The sequence below is a fragment of the Thermobia domestica genome, chromosome 14, assembly GCF_964235325.1.
Source record: "Thermobia domestica chromosome 14, izTheDome1.hap1.1, whole genome shotgun sequence".
Classification (NCBI taxonomy): Eukaryota; Metazoa; Arthropoda; class Insecta; order Zygentoma; family Lepismatidae; genus Thermobia; species Thermobia domestica.
In genome coordinates, this window is record NC_137467.1 from 9,373,550 (window position 1) to 9,393,560 (window position 20,011).

The following is a 20,011-nucleotide window of genomic DNA, read 5'->3' on the forward strand; positions in this document are numbered from 1 at the left end:
GCTCTAATCCGCCTTCACTCGCTAACTCTCGCTCGGCAAATTAAATATTAAACTTTGGTACAGAAAAGAATCAAATTAGGTACTAACCTATATAGGGGAACTTGTATCCTAGAACCTTTCCTTTTACCGCCCCAGATACACGATGGAGACACTTGAATGGTACGATTGAAAATCTCTTTTATTCCGAAGAGAATAATGTAAAAATCACGACCCTAGGATAAATAGGGATGTCTGAGGAAATTTTTATATTACATGCAGGTTATCTGGGACATTGTGGGGATGTTCTTAGCTCATTGTTAAATATTTTCCCCGCCCTTACTCTTAAAGACAGATTGAAATTTTACGTACACATTTACTACACCCCTTAATATTTCCCAGTTGATTTTGAGATAGGTGCATTAACTCAAGGGAGTACAGAGGGGATCAAAATTTGAAAAAAAAAAATCCATTTTCTGTCAAAATTTCTCGCTTCAAGGACACGATAGGGAAATGTGAATGTTACCGTTTCAAAGGCTGTTCTATTCTGAAGAGAATGAGGTATGAATCATAATCCTAGGATAAATAGGGATGATGATGTAGCTGCTTGACTGAAAGTCTATAATTTACATTTAAAGAAAGCCATAACTTAAAAGGGTCAAGAAACATTGTTTGGGATTGATATAGGATAACAATTCTGGATTAATTCAAAATTCAACCCTAATACTTCCACTTAAATTGCATAATTAGCATTTAATACTAATTTCTAATGTTTTTCATCAGTTCGCAACTTGTAATTTACGAGGAGAAAGATTTGATTTAAATCAAAAAAGTCAACAAAAATGATTTTTTAAGAAAAAAATCATGATTTTTTTCCACCCTGATATATATATATATATATATATATATATATATATATATATATATATACTAACTACTGAACTAAAAATTGTGTCTATTGAATATTAAATGAGTTCAAGCTTTGTTCTAAAGTTTCCTGTACAATAGGAAATGATTAAATCAGTACATTGTCAAGATTTTTGGCTCATTAACTGTAATCTTAAAAAAAAGTTTGTTTAAACCTATATTATTAAGATTCTACTATCACATAGATTCTGATGCTAGTTTTGATTAGTGTCCCTGAAAGTCAGAATAATCAGAAATATCGCATGCTATTTCTGTTTTAATCCGAGAACTACCAAGCAGGCCCATTGGACCCGCGATTATACTTTTCAATATTTTTATTCTCTTCCTGTTTAAGCAATGACTGTCTCATTTAGTGGCTTCTACTTTTTGATCAATCTGAATAAATAAATAAATAAATAAATAAATAAATAATAAAAAAAAAAACAGAAGAAAGACTTCACTCGTGTTCATGGATTGCCAAATTTCCTCAACTGTCCCATTGTCTACCATTCGGGTCCAATGGGCCCATTGCCAAATAGCATTATGTATGTGCTGTATATACTTGCTTATTTTGTGTTCCTACCATAAAATATAGATGGTATGCGCTGTCACTTTACAGACCTGAATTTAGCTGGTGTGACTGCCACTAGATGTACATTGAATAGTATTTTTCCTAAATGCTAGAGCTCAATATTGAAAAATATTTACATGAGTTGAGTTCTGACAATGATGTGTCCGACAGTGAGTACGTGCCATCAGATGATGGTGAATTAGATTATGTGGAATCAGAAGAGGATATTATAAGTGAACCTGAATCGCTTAATGATGTTCCTCTGTCGTAGCGTGTAAGACTGGCCCAAATGTTAGACACTCCCACCGGAAATTTGGAGTATGTGTCAAAAATGGTGTGGAAGTATGGCAATTACATCCCCCGAAATCAAGTCAAGGTCGTGCTTAAAAAAAAAAAAAAAAAAAAAAGTTATTTATGAAAAATCAGGACCTACTCGTTATACACTAAGAAATTTGGATGATGAACTTTCTGCTTTTAGGCTTTTCTTTCGTGATTCTCTGATTGACAGTATTAACGAAATGGACGAATAAAGAAGGGGAGATTGTATATGGCGCTGATTGGAAATGTGTAACTCGGGACGAATTTGAGAAATATGTTGGAGTGTTGATTCTAATTGGTGTCTACAAATCCAAAAATGAAGAAGTCACCCAGCTGTAGAGCAGTTGAAGATGGTCGCCCAGTGTTCAACCGTATAATGTCTCGTAACCGGTTTCAGTCAATAAACAGAGTGCTCCGTTTTGACGACGCAGCCTCAAGACGCAAAAATCGGTCCCCAGACAAACTGCAACCAATTCGCGAAATATTTGACTCTTGGGTATGTACACTTCAGGGTGCTTTTATTTTGGGGGATAATGCAACCATTGACGAACAACTTGTGGTATTTCGAGGCCGATGTCCTTTCCGTCAATATATCCCCAGCAAACCTGGAAAATATCGAATCAAGATATGGGTTCTTTGTGACAGTGCTACGAGTTATGCATGGAACATGCAAATTTATACTGGGTGGCAAGAAATCAACCAAGGGAAGTCAATCAGGATAAAAGGGTTGTGCCAGACAAAAAAGGCACGGTGCCATATGTGCCCATCACGCATAGATAGAAAGACCAGAACTGTGTGTGATTTGTGCAAGAACAATGTTTGTCACGAACATTGTGTATTTGTCTGCAAAAATCGCGGCACTGAGTAAACTTTGTGAAATTGTGAACACATCCTATATTAAGTTTTCTTTTCTTTCTCACATATTAAAACCTTTTGGAAATCATATAAAATTTCTCAAATAGACTGAGATTCTGAACTTGTGAGCACGTCGCACAACACTAAGTTTTGCAGGATTTTTATTTTATGTTTTTTGTCCAATAAAAATAATATGTACAATATAATCATATAATTTTTTTCAATATACTTCGTGAGATTGTGAACACTGTTGGACCTCTGAACACTTGTGAATACTTTTGAACTCATGAAAGTTAATTTGTTGCGCTGTATTTGTTTTTTTCATACAATAAAACAATGTGAAAATCTCATAAAATTACTCCATATCCTCGATTCTAAATTAGGGTGCATTGAACCCGAATGGTAGAACATCTATGTAAAAATGTATGGTAGTTGCAGGGTTAAATAAAATAAATTTGCCTCCTCTACATTGACAATATCGTTACTGACTTTCAAACAAATTCGAAAGAACAGTAGTTTATTGTAAGGCAAAATTATAATATTTTCAATTACTTACTTACTTTTTAAAATTTACTTTTCACTCGAGGAAATGGATATACACAGTAAAACTTTTGAAATCAGCAGAAATGTAACTAATTTAACATTTCATCTTAATACACTATTTCGTGCGGAGAAAAATTACCTGAGAAGCAAGGTGAACATGACTGCTACGCCAAAATGAAAAGGACAGCTAACAACAGTACTGTATAGCAAATTTACAATTTGCATTTGCATATGTACTTCCAGTGATGGCAGAATTCTTGTGGAAAGTAAAATTTTAGAAGTTTCATCATCCACTTAATCTGACTATACAGTACATCTACAGAATTATGCAGACGCATATTCAGAGTGATAGCAAATTCGAACCACATGGGCTCCAGCCGGGACTCGAACCCGGGTCTCCCACGCCAGAGGAACATTGGATATGATTAGTTGTAGAATCACAATTTATAAATCACTACCGGAACTGACGTCCTGAAGTCCCTGCTTTGCCACTTAATTGTGATGAGGTCGTGAAACAGTGCACAGCGACCACATGCTATTTCTGAAAACTGTATTACGAAAACCATGATCCCTACGCGTCTATACAGCTTGCACTTCGGAAAGATTTTGAAATCACGTAGTAATCTGGTACCGTCTGCCCATATAATCTAAACACGGATTAAGAACTCGGAAAAGATTATGTTCTTCACTCAGGTAAAGAGCTGGCAGTTTAAAGCGTGTACGTACGTGCTAAAATATTGCCAAGGTGAAGGCACAGTTCTTCCGTAAGCATGTCGGCATGCAATGTCACTTCACTGTTTTGATCGTGACATAAGGAGGATTTTGGTAACTCAGTGCCAGAGTGCTCACTGCTGGTGCGAGGGGTCTCTGTTCCGGACTATCATGTCCTCCTATATTTTCATCCCACCAAACCCCTAAATAGTGACTCATTTCCAGTAATCATCTGATTCCTTTAGCCTACTGGGCACACAACCATGGTACATAAAACACAATTTCATTTTTACTCTCCTTACAAACTCATAGTGAGCGAACTGCATTGAATGACCACGCGAATAGATTTGTTTCCTACCAAAGAGAATTGAACATGATACAGTAAATGTAAATCCAGAAGTTATATGTAATATCCAGAAACCCTTCGCCGGAAAGAGCAGGAAAATGACTTCCTAGGGCTATGTAAATTAGCCAACACAGATTTACAGTAGAAACAATCTAGTACTGTGTTTCGATTGTTGCGTTTTGTGAGGCACACTGCTACCTCTGTGAGTTCAATTCGCACGTAATCGAAAATTCTTGTCATCTCAGTTTTGTTGAACGCCTTCACTGAACAATAAAATTTGATTTGATTTTAATTTGTTTAGCGTCCCTTTCAGCAGCAAGGCTAGGCCTACATGAGACGTGGACTTAAAACTTAACGTGGGATCCGAACCACATGATATCCCGCCGGGAATAATAATAATAATAATAAAATACTCCGCACGAATAACTCACAAACTGGATACAACCGTGCACAAGTAAAGAAAAGTTTCTTATATAGTAGGATAAAAATCCGATAGAGGTGTTTTGGGTACATAATAGGCTATACCAGTTACTTTTCGAAACCAATGGCAATACAGCAAACCTATCCAGAAGACTGCTTTCAAGAATGGTTCCAATAGAAAACGTGAGCAGTTCCCTGATTTGCTACAGCTGGCATCACAAATAATCATCCTCCAGTGGCCGGAAAATGCACTTATATTACAAAGGTCTTGTATAGATCTGAAATTACTAACTATACCTAGGTAGTATCCTACTAATGAAAAAAATTCTAGTTTTATGTCCCACGATTATGCCCTTTATGTTGAAGTAGACGAATCTACATATTAATAGCGGCAGTGAACAAATTAAAACTTCAGATCCAAATTGAAAGTGACTATGTTTGTAACTCTTAATCTCTTGAACCACCCGTCCAATCTCGACCAAATTTTTCACGTAGATGCAGTTTTAGCCTGGGAGTGTTTTTAGCTATTCACTTTGACGGTAGAACTTAGGGGAGGGAGAATTATAGAAAATATATATAACTTAATAACTCTTGAACCACCCGACCAATTTCGACCAAATTTTTCACGTAGATGCAGTTCTATTTGGTCTTGGAATTAATTCGTGCGGGTGGACAAGAGATGGCGCAACGAACGGAGCGTCCCACAGTTCCGTGTATCCACACATGTGTTGCAAACCCCTGTCATCGCGTATCGTTCGTAGTATAGGGCAGTGGATTAAAGCGTCAACAACACCAGTTTGTAGTTAAGTGAACATGGCGCAATTTGTGCCTGATAAAGTGTTTTTGCGGGGTGTCCTGCTGCATTACTTTAACATGCAGAAAAGTGCTACTGAAAGTCATCGTATTTTGGTGGAAGTGTATGGTGACCATGCTCTAGCTGAGCGAACGTGTCAGAAGTGGTTTGCACGGTTTAGAAGTGGTGATTTCGGCTTGGCAGACCAAGAGCGAGCTGGACAGCCAAAAAAATTTCAAGACGAAGAATTGACAGCATTGCTCGAGCAGGATTCGTGTCAAACGCAGGAACAACTTGCAGCAGCATTAGACGTTGATCAAACAACAGTCTCCAAACGCTTGAAAGCCATGGGAATGATTCAAAAGATGTCACATTGGGTTCCACATGAATTGAAAGACAGAGACGTTGAAAGACGAAAAACCATTTGCGAATTGCTGCTTCAACGACAGAGCAGAAAGGGGTTTCTGCATCGAATTATTACGGGTGATGAGAAGTGGATCCATTACGAGAACCCTAAACGAAAAAAGGCCTGGGTGAAACCAGGTGAACCAGGTCCATCACAACCAAAACGAGATATTCATTGTGCAAAGGTTATGCTGTGCATATGGTGGGATATGAAAGGTGTGGTGTACTATGAGCTGCTGCAACCGGGTGAAACTATGAATGGAGAACGTTATCGACGACAATTAATGCGTTTGAAGCAAGCTCTGGCCAGAACACGACCAGAATGGGGGAACAGACATGATAAACTTATTGTTCAACATGATAACGCTCGCCCACATGTCGCAAAACCGGTCAAAACCTATTTAGAAAATGTCGGATGGGAAATTTTACCCCACCCGCCGTTTTCACCAGACGTTGCTCCTTCGGACTACTACTTGTTCGATTGCATGAACAACGATTTGATTGGACAGCGGTTTACTTCTTCAGAAGATATCGAAACATGGGTCTCTGACTGGATCGCTTCCAAGGATGAGGACTTCTTTCGCCACGGAATCCGTACATTGCCTGACAGATGGGCGAAAGTGATGGCTAGCGATGGACAATATTTTTCTTAAGGTATTTATGTATTTTGTGTTTGTACTACAGCTTCAATGTGTGCGTACCAACCGCACGAATTAATTCCTAGACCAAATAGCCTGGGAGTGTTTTTAGCTATTCACTTTGACGGTAGAACTTAGGGGAGGGAGAATTATAGAAAATATATATACCTTAATAACTCTTGAACCAAACAACCAATCTCAATCAAATTTTTAACATACAGTAGATGACGTTTATGCCTGGGATGGATTTTAACATTTCACTTTCACGGAATAACGTAAGGGAAGAAATACAAAAATCAATAAATATAAAAATGAAAATGACCATGTTCGTGAGTTAATAACTCTTGAACCACTCGATCGATCTCAATCAAATTCTTTTAACATAGATGAAGTTCAAACCTGGGAAGTTTTTTATTATTTCACTTTGATGGTAGATCTTAGGGGAGAGGAGGGGAGGACGGTAAATATATGAAAACGAATAAAACTTAATAACTCTTGAACCACCCGACCGATCTCGATCAAACTTTCAACATAGATAAGGTTCGGATGTGGGATGTTTTCATCATTTTACTTTGAGGGCACAATCTAGGGGAGGGGAAGGGGGATATACATGTAAAAAAAAAAAAGTGACTGTCTTTGTGACTTCATCACAATAAATCACCGAACTGATCTTAATTAAACTATCAACATAGATGAGGTTCTGACCTGGGGTAGTTATCATATCCCTTTGACGGTAGAACTTAGGGTAGGAGGGGGATGGATATATATATAAAACAAACCACCTGACCCATCTCCTCAAATTTTCAACATCGATAACGTTCGAGCGTTTTTTTTTTTTTTTTTTTTTTTTAGTTTCAGTTTGACGGTAGAACCTAAGAGAGGGGGAAGGGAGATTAATATATAGAAATTCAATCATTCAGACAATAATAGTGTCCTATGTTTGCGCAGAATGTGCGGATTTGCTAGTTATTAATTAAAGTATCTGGTGGAATGATAATGTGGAAGGAAACAAGCAAAGCAACGGACACACTGTTCTCTACCACCACAAACTCACATGACCTGGATTCGAACCAGGAAATCTTTGCACTACAGGTGAGTGTTCTACCAATGAGGCAACATGCACCCTCTTATTTATGAAGCATTCAAAGGAAACTTTTTTTTTTTTTTTTTTTTAATGCAGAGTAATATTAGTAGTATTGCCTCGAATGGCCCATAAGCAAGAACACACGATTTTGTACGATATCAATATACAGTAAATTTAATGGAGATACAGCACATAAAGCATTTTTAAAAAAATGGTAATAACAATTTAGAAATCTTTGTATGCTATTAAAATATTCAAGTTATTTACACTCAATTCCGATTAGTGAAAGACATTAAAAATATGCTTAAAATTTAACTGAAAGAGTTTTTAAATGCATTTTCAAAGCCTCAATAATTTTTCTGAAGGGACCGCGGTAGCTCAGTGTAAAAGCGCCTCTTCTAGTGCATGGGGGTCCCTAGTTCAATCCCAGATCTCGTCACTTGCGAAGAAGTTTTTTTTCAATTTTCGACTCGAGAAAGGTTTGAGGAGGGTTCACAATTTAAAGTAAGTAAACTATATTGCCTGTCGGCATAGGCACCCAACCGTTTTTCATGTAATCCAGGTTGTGGCTCGAAAATCGCTCAGGCGATCTCGACAGTATGGTTTGTAGTTATAATTTCACGCATTTCTTTTCTTTCCGAGATTTTGCATAAATATCACTTTTCTCGTGCGAAAAACGGACAAAACGTTTATAATAAAAGTACAAGAGCTCAACAGCAAAGACATAGAGTGCTTAAGTACGAGGGTGATTTCAAAGCTCGTGGTAACTCTGCTAAAGCAAAAAAAAAAAGCTGAAGCACCGACCGAAAGTCCACGCAGTTTGCTAAAAAAAACATCAAAGAAACTTATAGTCTTTATGTCAAACGTTATACAATGTTAGTAACTGTATAAATGCGTGTGCATGTTTTTAATACGAGAATAATAATAATGCGGTGTTCCGAGTTCCCTTTAAACGCTGTTAGCAAATGAAAGGGCTGTGGTGTTGTCACCTCGTCCTACACATTCACATCAGTCTATCTGTCACTTGTGTGCGATCTTGTGTGTCTGCTTAGTCCCACCCCTTTTAACGGATGAAAACGTCGTTTCGTTCGCTTTGACCACATGCTAGCAAATTTTTCCCATGCTTTATTTATATTCCAACAATATTTTAACCATCATATATTGTTGAAATAGCATTTTTGTTACTTTTAATATAAAATTCTCCGAGGTGACATTGTTTATTTTTGTCACGGATGTGTGACTCTGTATCACTGTGACAAAAGGTAGAAGAAATGAGTGTATTATATTATTTTTCAGCGTGTAAAAAATAAAATTGGATTGTCTCACCTATAGCAGTAACTGCCTTGTGTATATTTGAAGTAAGTAGTACAAAATTACACCTGTACGTTACTTGTAGATAGAAGCGGATTTTGATGCAAGTTTATGACGTAACTTACGCAAATCTGTATGTCTTGCAAGAAAATAAAAAAAATATTGTGTCCAAATTAATGTAATCGTACTAAACTATTTCAGCAATTATTGTGACCTTCATCACTAACTTCGACATACTCACATAAGAGGTTTGTGACATTCTCAGAAGTATAATAGTAATAACAAAACGTTCATGTGAGTTTCCCACAGCTACTGACGACAGCGACAGATATTGCTGAAACAATTTAGACGATTAAAGTACTTTTGTTTTTTTGTTTTTTTAATTTAAGTTCCCACATTTGTGCACCAAGGCGAAGACGATGATAATTAGATGAATGATAATGATGAAATGATGGAAACGGGAGAACCCTGAGAAAACCCACACACACAGTGTCTGTCGACCACAAAGCTCACTTAGTGCAAGCTGGGATCGAACCAAGGATCCCCATGCACCAGACATGAACGCTCTACCACTGAACCACAGTGAATCCACTTCCACGTGTAACAGGTAAGCGCTCTACAACTAAGATACCGCATTCCCAATTCAAGTACAGCTGGACGCAGTTAAGTTGCTATATTTTTACAACTTACAGAAATAAGCGTCAAATCGTATCCTTAAATAAATACCTGTCAAAGTAAAAAACACCTCAATGATAACATTAGAAGGAACTCAGTCCAACAGTCTGTAATATTAATTTATGCAAAAGACACTTAAGATAAAGTTGTTTAAAGAATTGAGTTGAGTTGATTTTAACATCCCGTTCAACAGTGAGGCTATATGAGACGGGATCTACTGATTAACATGGAATCCGAACCACGTGAGCTCCCGCCGGGAATCGAACCTGTCTCCCACGCCACAGGCACGTGCGCTAACCGCTTAGCCACGGAGGAGCTCTGTTTAAAGAACTGAGTTTTCATATTAGTTCCAGAACAAATGGTACACGATATATTAGTGGTTTTATACTCACATTTAGGGCCCCTTTCTGGTTAACCATTCATCAAGTGTTTGTAAGACAACTGTCTTTATTTCAGGGCTGAGTTATCTTAGGGATATTAAAGCTGTGGTATTCTAGGTTACCGTATCATAGATAGATAGTCAATGAGAATGTAATTTGAAATGCTAGCAGAAAGTTGCCGACAGACTTAGAAACATCTCATGGTTCTCACATACCGACAAAGTACACGCAGTGTGTGTATATACATATACACACACACACTTACTTAAAAAGTGCTGATCTGTCCATCATCCCATTTCTCTAGCCTTACTCTTCCCTAACTTTTTTTTTCCTATTGGAAAAAGTTGCGCGACTAAGAACAAAGATTCGTGATTGAAACTGAAAATTGAAAGTCAGGCAAGCAGGAACATTTTACTCTAGTTCAAAAGCCCCCCTGCATTTCCAACGGTAATAACATTAACTCAACAACATTCTTCACCTGTGAATCATGTAAGGTTCGTAATGTATTAACATTAGTTCCCGACAACAACCGATATACATTTGACCATTACAAAAGCTGGAAGTTAAAAGTGACAGCTCGTATAGTCGAAAAAAAAAAAAAGTGCGACTGGGCCGTGAGTATCGAGTCAGACCACAGCACGAAACTTCCAGCGTGAATCCGGTAGCCAGACCAGAGAGCTTGGTCGTTCTTTGACAAACTGTAAAGACTAAATGCCTATTTTCAATTTAAACTAATTGGTTACCAATACCAACCTGAAACTTCGCCCTTCAACTTACAGTGTCGATGCGTTAAGCACAGCGGTATCTAGTGTTTTTCCCGAATCATCCTCACACTTTTGACGTTGGTGTGTGGTTGCTGACTAACACTGTGATCTTATCATAATATTACGATTCAAATTTTGAATATTTTGCTTGTCTTTCTTGCAGCTGCGACCCTGGATTTTAAATATTCGAACTACAGCAAAACGAGTAGTTACACTTATAAGCTACGTTTCTTATTGATTCCACAATACGCCTGGCTATTATCAACAAGTGAAATCCAACAGGCGTATTAAAAGAGAACAGAGATAGACCTGACTGTAAGCAAAGTATTCAGTATTACTACATGTAATACAACAGTAAAACAGCAAAACGACATTAAGAAGATTAGTATAATCATGACTGCCGTGAACTAATATGGTTTGTACGTTCACTACCTTTGGTATATATGGTTTCACGTTTAAATCCTAATGCCCATTTACCCAGTGATTGTTGTCCCCGTAATCCTACGGTCTGTATGTATAAAGACTATACTTGAGAAATAAAGTTCTCAACATTCTTCTCTCAGTTATAAGTATATTTTAAAAGCTATCAAGATTATATCGGTAAAGAACCTGACATTGTTGTAGGTCAGTACCATATATTACAAGAATACTACCTCTTGGCATATCAATTCTTGAGTACGTGATAGTTTAGTTTAGATATTCCTACTCTTAATTGCCAAGTCTATCCATTCACTGGAAAGAAAAACGTACTACTACATTGTTGATTTTTGCCTTGTATTTGGATGTGTATCTGTCGGTTTGTACTAACATACTAACAGCAGGGGGAGAAATACAGTAAAACTACTCCGTTTTCACATGAAAGTAGGCATTTTAACATTTAAAGAGAGCATATCTTTACCAAACGGAAGAGAGGGAACATGAACTGAAGCGATTCAGAAAGTGATCCAGAGATTTGGAAGCAAACTGAGGTTCGCGAAATATCGTAGAAAAATAATACGCAAAGATGCACCACACAGATAAACTCTCTTTTCCCCCAGTCATTTTAGTTCTGAACCTGTATTTTAAAGCTGAACTATTATCTGACAAATGAAATATTTTATGCTTCATATGTAGACTTGTGCTTGCCCTATAGTTTTTTTTTTAATCCCCAAAATATTCTGAACGTGAAGTGAAATTAAAAAAAAAAAAAGCACCGAAAAACTCTGCGTATTGTTTAAACCCATAAAACATATGAACACAGTGTACAAGCAGAAAAAAAATATTACAAATTTATGTATTCCAAGCGCGACTACAAATCTGACAATATTATACGGGCATAGGTTATATATTTGTAAGAGCGTATTTCACGATTAGAATATAGGCTCAGTCCACAAACCCAAAATCTATGTCAGGCTATGTAATTCCATGAGTAAGCCCACAAGGAAATCACAATCGGACAATGTTTAGCACTTTAAATAACATTAAAAAAAAAAAACTACATGTCACAAGTCAGTGGCAACGGATGCCAGGTTGAATTTCGTGGGCGGCAGAGAGGAGGGAGTTATTATTTTATATACCGGAACCTAAGCCTACATAAAATGTAACACATTTGAGGGGTAGACATTCACAGACGGGGAGGGACGCTCGTCCCCTTCTGATGTCGTTGTTGTCAACAACACAGTAGCCTAGAACGTTTTCGAGTAGGCTACTAATAATAACACCTCTTAGTAAACTGTAAAGTGCAAAACTAAAATTCATTAATTATGGGATTTATTTTCTACGGTTCTTGGGTTAGCTATTGTGCAGAAACTATTATTAACATTCTCCTTAAATGGATATTTTCTTTTTACGTGAAACAATCGCACTGAACGTATTATAATTAACATCCACAACTTTCTTAAAAATTATAATTGTGATTAACAACCGTAAGGTCTTGCTATTTCACGACCATTATCATAGTAAATATCCTTGTATTAAGTTTAATACTTACACTGTAAATGCTTCTTCCAGGGGCTATTGTTCAGAAATCAAAAGTAACAATACTACGTTAATCCTGCCACTACAATCGGTTTCTTCCATTGTTACTTCTCCCATGTAACAATCACGAACTTCCCGTAGTCATTGTTGATGAGTGGAATGTTCAGTAAGAAAGAATCACATAACAGTTTATAGTAACACTCAATGTCACTTATGTAGCGTTCAACATAATGGTTTTGAAGTTAATTACAATTAAATGTAGTACAAAGGTTATTTCATTTTAACGAATTCGATTGGTAAAGTTCACGTTACAAAGCTCTACATTTCACAGTTAAAAATCGCTTGTCACAATAATTTTCCGTAATTTTCGTTCCATGGATGGTAAAACAACACCCTGTTCATCATATCCAATACGAATATTTTTGGTCTCGATCATCTACTAACACGTGTTTTAATACTTAACTAGAAAATAAAACGACGTGATATTCCCTCCGATATCCATGCTTCTGATTATGACGTCCATGCAACTAGCGCCACGCAGTGGTAAACTGTAAAATGTAAAATGGCTGCCCAGCTGTAAGGTTTGGGTATATGTATATATTACTTTGTAACTGGCAATCAAGAAAAATTGTGTGTTAGCTACCATGTACATATAACACAATATAGAACTCTGAATATGATAATAATGGATAACGTATTAGTGCGAGTCAAAAATTTGACAACAGCGAGTATAGAAAGTTCCATACATGTTGTCATGTGTTGCAGACGATTAGCAACAAACAGCTCCAAAATAACATCTTAAGTCAAAACATTTACCACAATTTTTAATATTAATACAGACAATAACAATTACATTAATAAAATAATTCAATTTTTGTGTTACCGTTATTAACGTTCAATAGGCATGTTTTCCATTTTATTAGTAGGCCTGTTATAATAGTTGAAATTAGATGTTTCGAAGTGCATTCTACGTAATGTATCTTGAAAACAAAATTTCGTTCCTTTATTTGTTATCTCTCAATTCTACACTGGTCTTAATTTCAGAATCCCCATGTAATAATCACACAATATCAGTATCTAAAAATTGTTTTGTATATTCAGAGGAAGAAAAACATGGACCGTTGTAAACAACATGGCTGACAACGAATCTTACAAATCTACTGCCATGATTTAGGCACATTTCCAACAAAAGACGTAAATTTAAACGTTCTTTAAAATGTTATTTAAACAGCCTAAATATTGAATACACCTACATTTTACTATTCTATGTATACGGAATGTCTATTTGTCTATAACAATAGCATATAATAAAAAGAAGCATGAATTGCACATAGATTGTTTCGCGCTAGTACACAATATTTAACGCTAGTGGTAGGAAACTTTTTATTTTATTATTTATAAAAAAAAATACCAGCATAGGAAGTGAAAATAAACACACAGAAGAACAAAGTTAACAAAATTAACAAAAATGGTTTTGTTTGGTCATACTCCTCTTTCTTGTTTTGCTTGTAAGCATAAAATTTACATTTTTGTTGGCGTGATTTCCCTCAAGCACCGCCACTCGATAGGATATTCCTGGGATCTTAATACACGGGGGAGTGAAAATGCATACCCCGAAAATACTAAGGACACACGTTTTGCGCAACCGGATATACGGTATTGAGATGGAGTTTCCCGGATTATCTTCTTGAAATCACTGCAACAGGGAAGCGAACACGGGTTTCCAGTGATGTCGTTGGAAGGGTCTACGGGCGGGTGTCATCCCGGTAGCTACCTCTACCCCGTCAAGACACGCTGTAACGTAGGCCAAGTAAAATCTTCCTCCATTGTAATTTTTTAAGAACAGGGGAACGCCGTACATATTTTGAAGGTCGTGGGACGGTGTCCCCAGGCCCGTATCCAGGGGGTCTAGGGGGTCTGCCCCCCCTAAAAGTTTGCGGCTCCCCCCTCAAATTTTCACGGTAGAATTGCAAATGAACTATAATATGGTGATGAACTATATTATTTTGGGGTCAGTCCCTCCCTGACTTCAGCCGGGCCCCCCTACATTTTTGGGCTGGCTACCGGCTTGGGTGTCCCCGCGTTCCCCCTCACTCTTACCCTCTGCTTTTATGTATGCAAAAAAAAAAAAAAAAAAAAGCTGCCCCCAAAACTTTTGTACAACTACGTTTGCCAACTCAACCCCAAGAAATTGCTACCGTCTCCCGTGCGGAAGGCGAATATACGAACCATACAGTAACTAAGGAGCTTTTACTAGTGTTGCTTTCGGTCCCCCCCCCCCCGAGTAGTCTCTGGATCGATTTTAAGCCGGAAAGGCATAAAAGCCTTTTCAGGCCAGTCATCTTTTTCCTGGTTTTCCTCATTCACACCAAGCAAATGCCGGGGTAGTACCTAATATAATTGCTCCAGACCGCTTCCCTTCTACATTTCCCCAGGTTACGCCATCCCTCATACGTGACGAATTAAAATGGTTATAGACGCCGAAAGCCCTGAAAGCTAATTCTTAATTTGGATTTCCCCCACGAAGGATTTGAAAAATGAAATGAAATGAAATTTTGAGTTTTACGTCCCACGATTATGCCAGTTAGGCTAAAGGAGACGGCACGGAGGATTTGAATAAGTGTAGAGTGAAAATAGTATACTGCGGAAATCTTGATAATCCAGGTTGAAGACTATCGGAGGAAGGTTGTGTGCGTGCAAAGGAGGGAAAGCATTTTCCTATCGGGCTACTCCCTGAAATCATTATTGTTTTACTACGTAATGCAATGATAATTTTAGTGTGCAGCAATGACCCGGAAGAAATTGCCCCAGCAACACATCGCCGTCCATGCTCAATATGGGTTAGTATTGTTTTCACAGTAAGCTACTATTTCTCACCTCATGGCATGTCTATTAGAAGTTTTATTAGCATGCTTACCATACGAGTGAGATTGAATCGAATCATTTGGAGACTTTTCGAACGTAATTCGGTGTAGAGTTAATCGACCATGTTTCATATAGTTCCGTGTTAAAAAAAAGAAAAAAAAGAAAAAAAAGGAAATCAAACTCCATTTTAGTATCAAAGTATTATCACTACAATTTGAATCAGGCCCGACACCAGCCACAGAGGTTTGGGGGGCATGAATATGTCAGGGGGGTCAAGTCATTAAAAATTCTCTTACAAGTATCTAAGTTGTGTTTTTTATATTAATAATAGCATTTTGTATTGAAGTCTGGAGGAGCCACGAAAAGTTTAGGGGGTAGCCCACCTCTGGTTGCGGGCCTCATTTGAATAATGCATTCTCACCTTAGAAAATGCACTTTTATATATATTATTATAATATTATGTTCAAACCAAACCTAACTTAGCCTAACCAATTATTTTTGGTACAGAAAATAAAAAAATAGTGTTATTAAAGACACGATTTTGACTGTTTTGTAAGATCAGTAGACTCTAATCTTTCGGTACTAGTACTGTTCTTTTTGATTCAATAGGCTTTCTTCTGTATTCGACGAACCACGAAGCATAAGAAGAAACCTAGTACTTTAATATGAGTTCAAAAACTGTTTAAAGACGTTTACAGCCAAGATCAATACTGAGGTATAGTTCCTTTTCCTTTTCCATTCTCAGGTACACAATGGCGAATATTTCGAATTGCTTTATTGAATGCGAGCTGAGGTACACTAGTAACAGTGGCGTACGCAAAAGTGTGTCAATGGGGAGTTGAAGCTCCAAGTTCATATAGCCTACAGTGCTTTCAGATATTTGTATACATATTTGAATATGTTAATGTTTGGTTTTGCATGATGATTACAACCGAGGATCTCCTTGCGTACGTCACTGGAATTTAAAATAGAAAAATATACCTATGCTAATATTTAAGTGAAAATTCACTTGTCTTTTAAAAAGTATAAAGAAAAAGTGGTTAAGCAGCTTAAAATTACAGTCAGCGGGTTTATTAAATTTGCCATTTTCTAATTATGCTACGAGTCAACGAATTATAATTTTGGATAATATACCAAAGAACAAGATCATTCCGTACCAGATGTCGCAAAATTTTGCGGACCATAACAAAACGCAAAACCTGGAAAAATAATTCTATAATAGCTATACCGATTATCGCAAAGTAAAACACATATTCTTCGTTGCGATTACGTAAAACCGTACGGAATATGGTTTTAGGCTTTTCCCCCCAAGCTATCACACATGTATTTTTTAAAACATTAAATGTATCCGATTGGCAACACTGAATGACCGACGTGACATGTTCACTGATCTTTTTTCTTTTTTTCCCCTCTTGACGTTTTGTGTTGGCTGATAAAGTAGAGTCATGTTTTCGATATAGATATATCCTCGTGTTCAGAACAAGTCCCTCTGCTAGGCCTATATGCAATAAGAACAATGTGAATTCGATCTTTGGAGTCCAGTATAATATATTTACTAGTATGGCATACAGCGATCACGTGACGTTATTTGTTTGACAAGAGGAAATTTATAATTTAATATACACAAAATGGAAAAAAGAAACGACAAACAAACGGAAAGCAAAAATCGTCAAGTTTCCTGAATAGGCCTATGGGAGTAGACTTTTCTTTCTAAGGTTTTGAATTATTTTATAGATTTATATGACTTACGTTGTGCATTAAAGTTAACTTCCTCTTCCCAAAACTATTCTATGTAAATGAAAATAGCAAATGGAGAATTTATGTTCACACAATAAACTCACATATATGTTAGCACGTAACGTGGAGATGGATCAAAAAGTATATATTCCGATATACTATACATATCCCTAAATATCTTCTGAGACAATAGTGTAGGTAACAAGATAATTCCATATCGATATTGATATATTTAGATTAGAAGATAACACTGCCAAGGGATGCACACGAATCAAACACTGAATCGGACCACGCCTAAGTTATTGACGTAACGAAAAGTGGTATATAAAGCTTTTAAAATTTCTAGCACAAAGAATGCATTCGTAAGGAGAAAAACAAACAAACAAACAGGAACCTTCAAATAGTAACTTAATCTTATTAAACTCATCTTCACATAGCAGTATATCAATTAAAGGAACTTCTAACGACACTGAACTAGTAAAGAGGTGATTTGTCTGATGTGTAGAGCTGGTTTACTTCCAGCCCACATGAGGCTGTAGCCGGAAATATTGCATTTACAAGTTTTCCCATTTCTTTCACTATCTTTTGATTCGAATTATTAACAATTCATTTGCAGTTAAATGTATTCTTTATATCCTCTGTCATAAACAGTGGACGATAAATGAAAAGATAAACTGAAACTAACTTACAAGTTCGATGTTTTAAGTCTATGGGCTTATTTTCTAACTATAAGCAGATCCTCTTCATCTTCGCCTTACACACACTCAAGCATGACTCGCAAAGAACGCGTGTTCACGACTCAGAACCGTCAAGGATAACACTCAAATATTCCTGGGCATAGCGCACATTTTAATCTTTTGCTATTTCTTTACGTGACCATCAACTTTTGGGCTAACTTCTGGCGAAGGAAAGGGGAATGGAAAGACAGAATTTTCTAGCGGGAGATATTATATATATATATATATATATATATATATATATATATATATATATATATATATATATATATATATATATATTTATTTATCCCGATACCGATGGAACGACCATACATTGGCGATTTGCATTCCATCAGGCAACCTGGTCGATCAGGCGACACTATATGGTCGTCCAGTGGGAAACCGTGATAGACGGTCTCCTCTCACCACCACTAGTGCGTAGAAATCAACTTTGAAAATTGATGTTGGTAGTCCCAACGGTGCTGAGATAACTTTTTCTTGTATAACTGTAGTTCAGGGTTTCATCGGCAGGTGCGCGACAGTCGTGAGCGTATAGCTTGTCGAGCGTATAGTTCTATATACATCAAGGCGCGTTGGACCACCGGAAGTTCTCATTTCGCAGTTGGCAGCTGTGCTCACCATTGGCTCGTACATGCACTTTGTTCTGTTTGCAGATAGAGAGATTTATCACGGTTTCGGAAGCTGAAGAAACAACATGAATGAAGGAATCAAACAATGATTAAAAAATAACTGAAAAAAACTGACAGAATATTTTATATAGTAATATACAAGACGATAAGAAAAAGTTACAATGTTTTTTTAGCTTGTACATAGAATACATGTGACTATCTGCAAATAATTATTATAATACGTTGTTTCAACTATTATCATACATATTAATCGTGTGGGATGTCAAATACTTTTACAAGCAGTGTTGGGTGTCTTTGGGCCACTTTCACATAACAAAAGCCGAAAGTTACTGGCAGAAGTTTAAAAATGTTTTATATCCATTTATAAGAAAATTGTCAATTATTTTATACTAGTTTCCTTAAACCTCGGATCCGTTTCCAGCAGAGCCATAGCAAGAAGGGGACGCGCGGGGCGGTCGTCCCAGGCGCTGATGGCTAGAAAGCGCCGAAAGAGCAAAAAGAAAGAAAAGTGCTAGAAATGATTTTAAAAAGTATTGACGCCCTATTAAATCAATGTTGTTGTCGGTTTTGATACAATTTGATACAACTGTAACACTCCGACTTTGATAAAATTTGGCAGTAAGATACCACACATAAAATACACTAATACGTGTTTTTTTTTTCTTTTATAATTTTCTGTAGAGGAGAAACAATTATTGGGGACCAAAGCCCATATCCAATATTTCGGAAGTTGACGCTCGAACGCAGTATGAAGTGGACCGAAGTGAATGAAATTGTGCACAGATATTGCACTTAGTAGATGTAAAATGAGGGAATACTTGTTTCGTATTTTCCTGAAACAAAGAAATAAATGGGTGGGGCAAAGACCCTTCCAAATATTTGATTACGAAATATGAAAAGTGCTTATGAGTATACTTTCGAAGTGCCTAAATTACATAGAGAACGCAACGAAAGTGTGTTAAGAAACGATACAAAAAATAAGCTAACCCGTGTTTTGTGGTTTGTGCGGAAAAACTGTGTGGATGCCAAGGTCCTGTCCTAAAAAAGTACATAATAAAGCAGAAGCGCAGGAAGGAGTGGGCCGAAGCGAATGAAATTATACATATATCTTGTATATGTAAAACTAGCAGCGTTCACCCCGCTTCGCTGCGGTCACCCCGGAACGCAATAAACTTTGTTACTTAGATAATTTTTACTTTTTCGCTTTCAAGTGATATGATAAAAACCATAGAAGATTGCAGTAAATCTTAACATTATATCGCCTGTCATTTATGTTAACCCGCCCCGCTTCGCTGCGGTCATCCCGGTGCTGGCATATTGTAAAAGTGTCTGTAAAAATAAGCAAATCAATTAAAAAATTTTAAACAGAAGATTCAAGCTATTTTCCG

The 20,011-nt window shown here is 36.9% G+C and overlaps 1 protein-coding gene across 4 annotated transcripts in view; it reads right to left on the reverse strand.

Moving 5' to 3' along the window:
• The window catches only part of LOC145669507 (uncharacterized), a 167,870-nt gene that overhangs the window by 62,380 nt on the left and 85,479 nt on the right, over positions 1–20,011 (reverse strand). For 2 of the 4 annotated variants that reach the window (XM_081737691.1, XM_081737689.1), the window contains exon 1: positions 12,666–13,385. The exons of 1 other annotated variant lie outside the window; for it this stretch is intronic. The gene's annotated coding sequence lies outside the window, so the exon portion shown is untranslated. Of the gene's footprint in view, positions 1–12,665; positions 13,389–20,011 lie in introns of those variants that run through there. One more of the 4 variants, XR_014128203.1, reaches the window with a different exon arrangement.